The sequence below is a fragment of the Sus scrofa genome, chromosome 10 (genome assembly GCF_054392235.1).
Source record: "Sus scrofa isolate SSC_HxYL_T2T_F1_AM1 chromosome 10, Sscrofa_HxYL_maternal_Yorkshire_Landrace_v2.0, whole genome shotgun sequence".
NCBI lineage: Eukaryota > Metazoa > Chordata > Mammalia > Artiodactyla > Suidae > Sus > Sus scrofa.
The window spans coordinates 50,443,101-50,454,599 of NC_139392.1; positions in this window are offsets into that span (position 1 = coordinate 50,443,101).

Consider the following 11,499-nt stretch of genomic DNA (forward strand, 5'->3'; position numbering starts at 1 on the left):
TGCTAGGAGTGGTGGGAATACTCCTACTAAAGGGTATTGATTAGGTGAATGACATAATTATATGGGTCTGTGTTTCTTTTTTAAAATTTAAAATTAAACTTACTAATATTTCTCTCCATGTCCTCCGCAAGTATAGAGGTATGTCATTAGGTTGTGACTCTGATTCCTTATCTGTATTCCTTTGACAGACTTTAAGATGTGGGAGGAGGAGGGTAATGTCTGCTAGATAGCTCTAACATTCCCAGGGGTAACGAAAGTATCTTTTGCATTGAGTCATTTGGAAAATATTTATAAAAATCCGAATCAAAGCACAACAGTCTTCCTTGTATTTTACATGTCATTTGGTGTCATAACCCTGAGGTGGACATCCATGAGTCTATGTAGAGGATTTTTTTTTTACTTTTCTTTTTTCCTTTTATTTCACAGAATTATTTCCTCCCCTTAAGTTGATCCCTGTAGCCACACATCATAGGAGCAGCCAGTTATTCTCTCTTAACTACAGAAATACGTAGGAACACCTTAATAATCAGTGGAGATTTCCAGTCACTTTATGATGTGTCATGAGAGAAACTTTTGGTTATTTAGATCACAACTGGAAAAAATAACACAGAAGAATCTAGTGACTTTCACTCCCCCATGGCTTCTGATGCTTTTTAAAGTAGCAATTCGCTACACTAAATATATTTTTGCTTGCGGTACCTAGAGTAGATTGCTATTCCTTCACACAACTATGAATGAAACAGACCAGAGCACCAAAGTGTTTCCAAGAACAAGACCACCAAAAATGGCAGCTAAGGGTAGTTTTACATCTGCAGGTATTTTTGGAAGGTCCTAAGTGGAAAGTACTGGATTTCCATGGCATGAAATAGCAAGTAACTCCTTAGATTATCAAGTGTGTCTGAACAAAGTGCCCTTTGAAGGTAGGACTTACACTAACTCAACTCTTTTTTGGATATTAACCCCTTCCTTGTCAGACATGTGATTCTCAAATATTTTCTCCAATTCCATAGGTTGACTTTTTATTTTTAGATCATTTCCTTTGCAATGCATAGGTTTTAAGCCTGAGGCAGTCCCACTTGTTTAATTTTGTTTTGCTGTCTTTGCTTTAGTTGTTGAATCAAAAAAATCATTGCCAAGATCATTGTCAAATTCTTGGGTCAAAGAATGTACCCCCAATGTTTTCTTCTAGGAATTTTTTGTTTTCTACTCTGTGTTTAAATATGTGAACCATTTTGAGTTGATTTTTGTGTATGATATAAGAAAGGTCCAGGTTTATTTGTGCACATGGCTGTTCAGTTTTCCCAACATGTTTGTTGAAGAGACTATACTTTCTGCCTTATAGTCTTGCCTCCTTTGTCATAAACTAATTGATCATTGATATGTGGGTTTATTTTTGGGTTTTCTCTTCTATTGCATTCATCTATCTCTGTTTTTATGTCAATACTATATTGTTTTGACTGTTGTAGCTTTGTAATATAATTTTAAATCAAGGAGCATGAAGCATCCAGCTTTGTCTTTCTCAAGGTTGTCTCAACTATTTGGGTCCTTTTTGGTTCTGTACACATCATCTGTGAAAGATACCATGGGAATTTTGATAGAGATTTCATTGACTCTATGTATTGCTCTTGCTGACATGGGTGTTTTAACTATATTAGGACTTCATCTGTGAGCACAGAATATCCATTAATTTCTTTTTAACTTTTTCAATTGACTGCATTAATGTCTTATAATTTTCAGTGTAAAGATCTCTCATTTTTCTTTGCTAAACTTATTCCTGGGTATTTTACTCATTTGATACAATTATAATTTATCACCTAAAGCTCTGGTCACATTTTTTTGCTGTTATTACTTACTTTTTTTTAATGAATAGACCTTCCAGCTATTATACCACCATTTATCAAGGGAGGTTGATTGGATATTGATCATGCAACTCTATGCAATTGTGTTCTATATAAACACTCTAATAAGTAACCTTCTGGGAGTTCCTGTTGTGGGGCAGTGGAAATGAGTCTGAGCCAGTATCCATGAGGATGCAGGTTCAATCTGTGGCCTTGCTCAGTGGGTCGGGGATCTGGTGTTGCTGTGAGCTGTGATGTAGGTCGCAGACACAGCTTGGATCCTGTGTTGCTGTGGCTGTGAAATAGGCCAGCAGCTGTAGCTCTGATTTCAACGCCTAGCCTGGGAACTTCCATATGCCACAATTGCAGCCCTGAAAAGCAAAAAAAAAAAAAAAAAAAAAAAAAAAAGACATTCCTTATTAAGATATCACTTCAAATTTCTACATTATATAGTACATATACACCCACACATATATATACACATATATGTATATATACTAAGTATATTGTAAGTTAGGTAATTTAAAAATAAAATACCACCATTTGATTTTCCTTATTTTGGTAAGATAAATTCAGCTTTTTCTATTAATTTCCTCAAATTATTTTGTGAATTTCTACTTAGGAGTGTTCTATTTCTACTTAGGAAAGTCGTAACATTTTTAATATGCCCTGAGATGCACTTCATGTATTCTCATTCCCTCCTAACATATTGAATTCTTTTAAAACTATTACAGTGGACCATGACCACAAAAGAGAATAAAGTGCTATCCAAGAGTGAATTATTTTATGTAGATGGGCTGTTCCTCATAAAGATTCTCTGATTTTACATCTTACAAAAAGGGTAAAGGACAAACTCACAGATTGCCTAAGAAAGAGCATAGTGTTTGCTAGTCAAGGAAAAACAATTTCTCATTACATTATTCAAAATTACCTATGGAATGTTACAGATAGCATAAAGACGTTAAAGACTTCAACCATATTACACATGAAGGACACATATTTGAAATAAGATAGTTGAGGAATTAAACATAGTATCAAAGTACAGTGTAAGAAGTATTTTGAGAGGTTTTTGAGTATTACTGTTGCTATTATCACTTGATACAACTACTAGCTATAGAGAGCTCATGTGTTGAGCACCTTATATACACTGAAACTGTAATTAGCATTCATACAAAAGTATCATGTATTTCTCAGAACATGTATGAAAGTAGGTGTCATGGTTAATTCAATTTTATGTATAAGATGCTCATGCATAAAGGCGTTAAATAGCTTATACAGTGTCGTACAGTATAATAATTTTTAGACTTAAAACTAAGACCAAGACCTCTCATAGCCAGCAAATTATATTATATAGGACATATGTTCACTGAGAAATAAGTGATATCAGGTACTCTAGAATGTATTTAGTTACCATCCTAATGCCATACAGCATATACTGCCACATATTGATAAAATTTCTTTAACTTTGCCGTCGATAATATGCTTGAGAATAAGAAATAAGTGACCTTGTAAATGTGTTCAGGGATCTGGTGTCTTGGTGGGATCTCAAGCCATAGAGAAAGTCTGGCATGCCCAAATATTATTTCCAGCCACTTACACTGTTAAGCTTTTGATAGCATCAGAAAATATACTCTAATTATCATGTAGAAAAACACCAGACACTGTGATTTGTAGTTATTATTATGTTGTATTTATTCCTCATTTAAATATAGAATTATTAATTATATGTTAGTAAGGTATTATGAGAAATGTTTAGGTTTTATTTTTGCTACTTCATTAATACATATGTTTCTCATGTATAATCCAAAAGGTAGAACGATCAGCAGTGCATCTATTATCAGGTCAACATATTTAATTTTTGTTGGGCTTTGCCTTACTGTCAAATATTTGCAGGCAAGAAAAGGAGCTTAATACTCCCACAGCTTAACTAAACTTCAAATAATGTTTTTTTTTTCTTTCTTTATTATCTTGGAGCATTTACATAAGAAAGCAAAAATATAAATTCCATCTCTGTCCCTTGGATATGTGAAAATTTTACAACCTAGGAATATGTTGTTCAAAAACCTGGGAGCCTTCCATCCTCAAAGTAATAAATTAAGAAAGATAAGGCCCCTTTATGCCAGTCTCTATGCAGAGGTAGACCCTAACTTCCATTAATACCAGTTAGTAAGCACAGAAGCCCGCCCTTCAGGCTAAGGACCTGAAGTACTTTTGAATTAGTTCACTCTCTGTTTACAAACACCCCCCTTAATGTTTCAGAGGAGCTAAGTTCAATCTCTGTCCTTGCAATAATCTTGACCTTTATCACAAAGTATTGAATAAAGTTTTCCTTGCCAATGTAATACTGTCTAGTGCAGTGCTTTTTTTCTTGAAATATCTGCAACTCTTTACTATCAGATAAATAACAAGAAAGACATCTTACTCTCAAAATCAATAGAGATAGCTGCTTTAGTGAGTTTGGACTGCTGCAACAGAATATTCTGAATGAGGTGGCTTCAACAATAATTATTTATTTTTCATATTTCTAAAGGTTGAAAGTTCAGGATCAGGTGCAACAAAGTCAGGTTCTGATGAATGCCATGTTTCTGATTTACACAGGGTCATTTTTCTCATGCATCATTGCACGACAAAAACAGAGAAAAAAAGTGGAGCTCTCTTCCTCCTAGAGGGACTCCACCCTCATAAACTAATTGCCTACCAAAGGCCCCACCTCTTTGTACCATCCCACTGAAATTTGGGGTGCCAACATAGAATATAATTTGGGGGGACACAAATATGCAGGCTTTAAGTATAGTAACTCATTCTATTTATAGTTGAGCAGGATTTCATTAGACTGTTCATGATACTATGCATGTAACAATGATATACTTAAAGTTGGCCTTATTTTGTCATTTCTACATCATTTACCTTGATTCATTGTTATAAATAGTAACCAAATTTTAAAAACTGTTTAATGAACTTTAGGAAGATTTTTTAAAAAAACCCATCATATTGCTTGGTCAATCCCCTTGGCAAATTGAATCTATATCAAAACTCAGTTAATTCTCCACTACTGAAATCAATAATAGGACATTTACAAAGTTATTTTAATCACAAATTCATTTAATGTGCTTTAACATCTACTGAATGTGCCATTCTTTCTCAGCAAACACCTACAGGTTCATTGCTGGATAAATAGACACATCATAAATCTAATCTGTTCAAATGGATTAATCATTGGTGCACCATCATGACCACTTCAAAAATGTTCTTTGTTTGGTTGTCGTGATTATTGTACACCTGTAAATGTAATAAAATTCATTAAGGAGAAAAAGAATGTAACGATTTTGCAAACCTGATGAATTACTGGATCTAAGCAATGGATGTATCAGTGGCTGCTGACATCGTAAAATGATAGACAATCAGACATTATTTATCCATGATGGAAGCATCCAATAATACCTATAAAGTACTCTCACCCAAACAAAGAAACAAGCAAAACTACTAACTAGAATCTTATCAGCCCTCATTAAATAGGGGAAATTATTAACCTCACAGGGATGCAAGTCTCAAAATATAGATAATGGGAAACTCTACAGGATAAAGCAGTCTTGTTCTTTAACAAGAAAAAATTACAAGGAACAAAGGAAATGAAAAAAAAATGGAGGTGGAAGTATAAAAAATAGACTTGAGATATGTTAACCAAATGCCAATGTATGAACCTTTTTTGTTTTGTTTGTTTTGCCACTTCTTGGGCTGCTCCCATGGCATATGGAGGTTCCCAGGCTAGGGGTCCAATCAGAGCTGTAGCAGCTGGCCTACACCACAGCGACAGCAACTCAGGATCCGAGCCGCGTCTGCAGCCTACACCACAGCTCACGGCAATGCCGGATCCTTAACCCACTGAGCAAGGCCAGGGATCGAACCTGCAACCTCATGGTTCCTAGCTGGATTCGATAACCACTGTGCCATGACGGGAATTCCTGAACCTTTTTTGAATGTGGATACAGACAACCTGTTAAACATTTTTAAGACAATAAAACATTTTTCATTAGACAGTCAAAAAAATGTTCTGAGCTTTTTATATGAAGCATAAATTACCATGTATCTTTACAAAATATTCAGCTCATTTTATGAATGGACTGGCATATTTCTGATGGTATATAACTTCTGGGGGGAAAGCTGCATCCTTTCCTAAAATATTCGTTGTCTCCTTTTGATATGCATCTTTAGAAGTATTCAAAATTGTTTAATAGAAAAATTTGTCTTGAAACACTATAGTTATTTTCCTAATTAGTAAAATATTTTCTTAAAGATGTATTTAACCCTTCATATGAATAATAGACATTTTATCTTTCCGACTTTTCTTTCTCAAAGCCAGAAATAAAATATTTACTGATATTTTTGGCAAATGAAAGAAATTTATTCATGCTATAAATACAAGTAACTAATAATTTAAAAAATTGTGACAAATTGGAAAATTACTTGAAATAAAATATTTTTCTTTCACGTATGTTATTTATTTATTTATTTATTTATTTATTTATTTATTTATTTATTTTTATTTTCCCACTGTACAGCAAGGGGGTCAGGTTATCCTTACATGTATACATTGCAATTACAGTTTTCCCCCCACCCTTTCTTCTGTTGCAACATGAATATCTAGACATAGTTCTCAATGCTATTCAGCGGGATCTCCTTGTAAATCTATTCTAGGTTGTGTCTGATAAGCCCAAGCTCCCGATCCCTCCCACTCCCTCCCCCTCCCATCAGGCAGCCACAGGTCTCTTCTCCAAGTCCATGATTTCATTTTCTAAGGAGATGTTCATTTGTGCTGGATATTAGATTCCAGTTATAAGTGATATCATATGGTATTTGTCTTTGTCTTTCAGGCTCATTTCACTCAGTATGAGATTCTCTAGTTCCATCCATGTTGCTACAAATGGCATTATGTCATCCTTTTTTATGGCTGAGTAGTATTCCATTGTGTATATATACCACCTCTTCCGAATCCAATCATCTGTCAATGGACATTTGGATTGTTTCCATGTCCTGGCTATTGTGAATAGTGCTGCAATGAACATGCGGGTGCAAGTGTCTCTTTTAAGTAGAGCTTTGTCTGGATAGATGCCCAAGAGTGGGATTGCAGGGTCATATGGAAGTTCTATGGATAGATTTCTAAGGTATCTCCAAACTGTTCTCCATAGTGGCTGTACCAGTTTCCATTCCCACCAGCAGTGCAGGAGGGTTCCCTTTTCTCCACAGCCCCTCCAGCACATGTTATTTGTGGATTTATTAATGATGGCCATTCTGACTGGTGTGAGGTGATATCTCACGGTAATTTTGATTTGCATTTCTCTTATAATCAGCGATGTTGAGCATTTTTTCATGTGTGTGTTGGCCATCTGTATATCTTCTTTGGAGAAATGTCTATTCAGGTCTTTTGCCCATTTTTCCATTGATTGATTGGCTTTTTTGCTGTTGGGTTGTAGAAGTTGCTTGTATATTCTAGAGAGTAAGCCCTTGTCAGTTGCATCATTTGAAACTATTTTCTCCCATTCTGAAAGTTGTTTTTTTGTTTTCTTTTGGGTATCCTTTGCTGTGCAAAAGCTTTTCAGTTTGATGAGGTCCCATGGGTGTATTTTTGCTCTTATTTCTATTGCTTTGGGATTCTGACCTGAGAAAATATTCATGAGGTTGATGTCAGAGAGCGTTTTGCCTATGTTTTCTTCTAGGAGTTTGATGGTGTCCTGTTGTATATTTAAGTCTTTCAGGCATTTTGAGTTTGTTTGTGTGCATGGTGTGAGGGTGTGTTCTAATTTCATTGCTTTGCATGCAGCTGACCAGGTTTCCCAGCAATGCTTGCTGAATAGACTTTCTTTTTCCCATTTTATGTTCCTGCCTCCCTTGTCAAAGATTAATTGACCATAGGTGTCAGGGTTTATTTCCGGGTTCTCTATTCCATTCCATTGGTCGGTCTGTCTGTTTTGATGCCAGTACCACACTGTTTTGATGACTGTGGTTTTGTACTATTTCTTGAAGTCTGGGAGAGTTAATGCCTCCTACTTGGTTTTTGTTTCTCAGGATTGCTTTGGCGATTCTGGGTCTTTTGTGGTTCCATATAAATGTTTGGATTGTTCTAGTTCTGTGAAAAATGTCATGGGTAATTGGATAGGGATTGCATTGAATCTGTAGATTGCTTTGGGTAGTATGGCCATTTTTACAATATTAATTTTTACAGTCCGGGAACATGGAATATTTTTCCATTTCTTTACGTCTTCTTTGATTTCTTTGATTAAAGTATTATAGTTCTCACATATAGGTCCTTTACCTCTTTGGTCAGGTGTATTCCGAGGTATTTGATTTTGTGGGGTGCAATTTTAAAAGGTATCCTATTTTTGTATTCCTTTTCTAATATTTCATTGCTAGTATATAAAAATGCGACTGACTTGTGAATGTGAATCTTATAGCCTGCTACTTTGCTGAATTTATTAATCAGTTCAAGTAGTTTTGGGGTTGAGTCCTTCAGGTTTTCTATGTGTAGTATCATGTCATCTGCATACAGTGACAGTTTGATCTCTTCTCTTCCTATATGGATGCCTTTTATTTCATTTGTCTGTCTAATTGCTGTGGCTAGGACTTCCAAAACTATGTTGAAGAGCAGTGGTGAGAGTGGTCATCCCTGTCTTGTTCCAGATTTGAGTGAGAAGGCTTTCAGTTTTTCCCCATTGAGTATTATATTTGCTGTGGGTTTATCATAAATGGCTTTGATTATATTCAGGAATGTTCCCTCTATACCCAGTTTGGCGAGGGTCTTGATCATGAATGGATGTTGGACTTTGTCAAATGATTTTTCTTCATCTATTGAGGTGATCATATGATTTTTGACTTTTCTTTTGTTAATGTGGTGTATGATGTTGGTTGATTTGCGTATGTTGAACCATCCTTGTGAACCTGGGATGAACCCTACCTGGTCATGGTGTATAATTTTTTTGGTATGTTGTTGGATTCGGTGGCTAAGATTTTGTTGAGAATTTTTGCATCTATATTCATCAATGATATTGGCCGATAGTTTTCTTTTTTGGTGGTATCTCTGTCTGGTTTTGGAATGAGGGTGATGGTGGCCTCATAGAATGTCTTTGGGAGTATTCCTTCTTCTTCAACCTTTGGAAAGAGTTTAAGGAGAATGGGCACCAGTTCCTCTTTATATGTTTGATAGAATTCACCTGTGAAGCCATCTGGTCCTGTACTTTTATTTGTAGGGAGTATTTTTCTGACCTCTTCAATTTCATTTCTAGTGATGGATCTATTCAGTTGGTCTGTTTCTTCTTGATTCAATTTTGGCAGATTGTAAGATTCTAGAAAATTGTCCATGTCTTCCAGATTGTCACACTTGTTGCCGTATAGTTGTTCATAGTATTCTCTTAAGGTTTTTTGTATTTCTGCTGTATCCGTTGTGATTTCTCCTTTTTCATCTCTAATTTTGTTTATTTGGGTTCTTTCTCTCCTCTTTTTAGTGAGTCTGGCCAGGGGTTTGTCAATTTTGTTGACCTTTTCAAAGAACCAGCTCTTGGTTTTATTAATTTTCTCTATTGTTTTTTGTATCTCTATTTTATTGATGTCTTCTTTGATCTTTATAATTTCCTTCCTCCTGCTGACTTTAGGTCTTTTTTGTTCTTCTTTTTCTAATTCGTTTAGGTGGAGGGCTATGTTGTCAATTTGGGATCATTTTTTTGAGAAAGACATGCATTGCTATAAATTTCCCTCTGAGCACTGCTTTCACAGCATCCCATAGATTTGGAGAGGTTGTGTCTTCATTATCGTTTGTCTCAAAGTTATTTTATTTTATTTTATTTTTTGGCTATTTCTTTGGGTCGCTCCCGTGGAATATGGAGGTTCCCAGGCTAGGGGTCTAATCAGAGCTCTAGCTGCTGGCCTACGCCTGAGCCACAGCAACGCGGGATCCGAGCCACGTCTGCAACCTACACCACAGCTCACGGCAACACCGGATCGTTAACCCACTGAGCAAGGGCAGGGACTGAACCCGCAACCTCATGGTTCCTAGTCGGATTCATTAACCACTGTGCCATGACGGGAACTCCTCAAGGTATTTTTTGATTTCCTTCTTGATTTCCTCATTGACCCATTGGTTTTTTAGTAGCATGTTGTTTAGTCTCCATGTAGTAGGTTTTTTCTCTTTCCTTTTCCCATGGTTGATTTCTAATTTCATGGCGTTGTGGTCAGAGAAGATACTTGAGATAATTTCTATGCTCCTAAATTTGTTGAGGTTAGCTTTGTGTCCCAATATGTGGTCGATTCTTGAGAATGTTCCATGCAGATTTGAGAAGAATGTGTATTCTGCTTTTTTTGGATGTAGTGTCCTGAAGATATCAATGAAGTCTAACTTTTCTATTGTTTCCTTTAGGATCTCTGTTGCTTTATTGGTTTTCTGTCTAGAGGATCTGTCCATTGGTGTGAGGGGGGTATTAAGGTCTCCTACTCTGATTGTATTCCCATCAATATCTCCCTTTATGTCTGTTAATATTTGTTGTATGTATGTGGGTGCTCCTATATTTGGGGCATTTATGTTGATGATAGTAACATCCTCTCCTTGGATGGTTCCCTTAATCATTAAGTAGTGTCCTTCTTTGTCTTTCTTTATGTCTTTTGTTTTATTTTATCTATTTATTTTTTGTCTTTTTGCCATTTCTTGGGCGACTCCAGTGGCATATGGAGGTTCCCAGGCCAGGGGTTGACTCAGAGCTGTAGCCACCGGCCTACGCCAGAGCCACAGCAATGCAGGATCCGAGCTGCGTCTGCGACCTACACCACAGCTCACGGCAACGCCGGATCGTTAACCCACTGAGCAAGGGCAGGGATCGAACCCGCAACCTCATGGTTCCTAGTCAGATTCGTTAACCACTGCACAACGACGGGAACTCCTATGTCTTTTGTTTTAAGGTCTATTTTGTCTGATATGAGTGTTGCAACTCCTGCTTTTCTGTCATGTCTATTGGCGTGAAATATTTTTCCTCACCCTTTCACTTTCAATCTATATGTATCCTTTGTCCTAAAGTGAGTTTCTTGTAGGCAGCATATTGAAGGTTTTTGACTTTTTATCCACTCAGTCACTCTGTGTCTTCTCATTGGGGCATTCAATTCAGTGACATTTAAGGTCATAATTGATAGATGATTATTTATTGCCATTTTGAACCTCGTGTTCCAGTTGATTCTATGGGTCTCCATTCTTTCTTTCTTTCTTTTTTTTTTTTTTTTTGGTTGGAGGGTCTCTGGTTATTATCTGCTTGAGTGTTTTATTTTTTTTTCATTTTTTTGCGAGTGCAATATTTGGTTTTGGCTTGTGGTTGCCCTTTTTTTTAAGTATGCTAACCCCTTCCTATAATTATGTGTTTTAGCCTGATGGTCCTGTAGGTTCAAACACTTCATTACTATATTAAAATTAAGAAGAGCAACAAAAACAAACAGAAGGGGTCTATTTGTTTCCTACCATCTCTTGCCCACATTTTATGATTTTGATGACTTTTTTTTTCTTTTTAATTTTATTTTGTTTGAAACATGTTCATGATTAAATCTGTATGCTGGCTTATTTGATTGACTGCTCTCTGATTGTGGTTTCCTTAGTCCTAGTTCTTCCTCTTCTTTTTTTTTCTTTTTCCTGCCC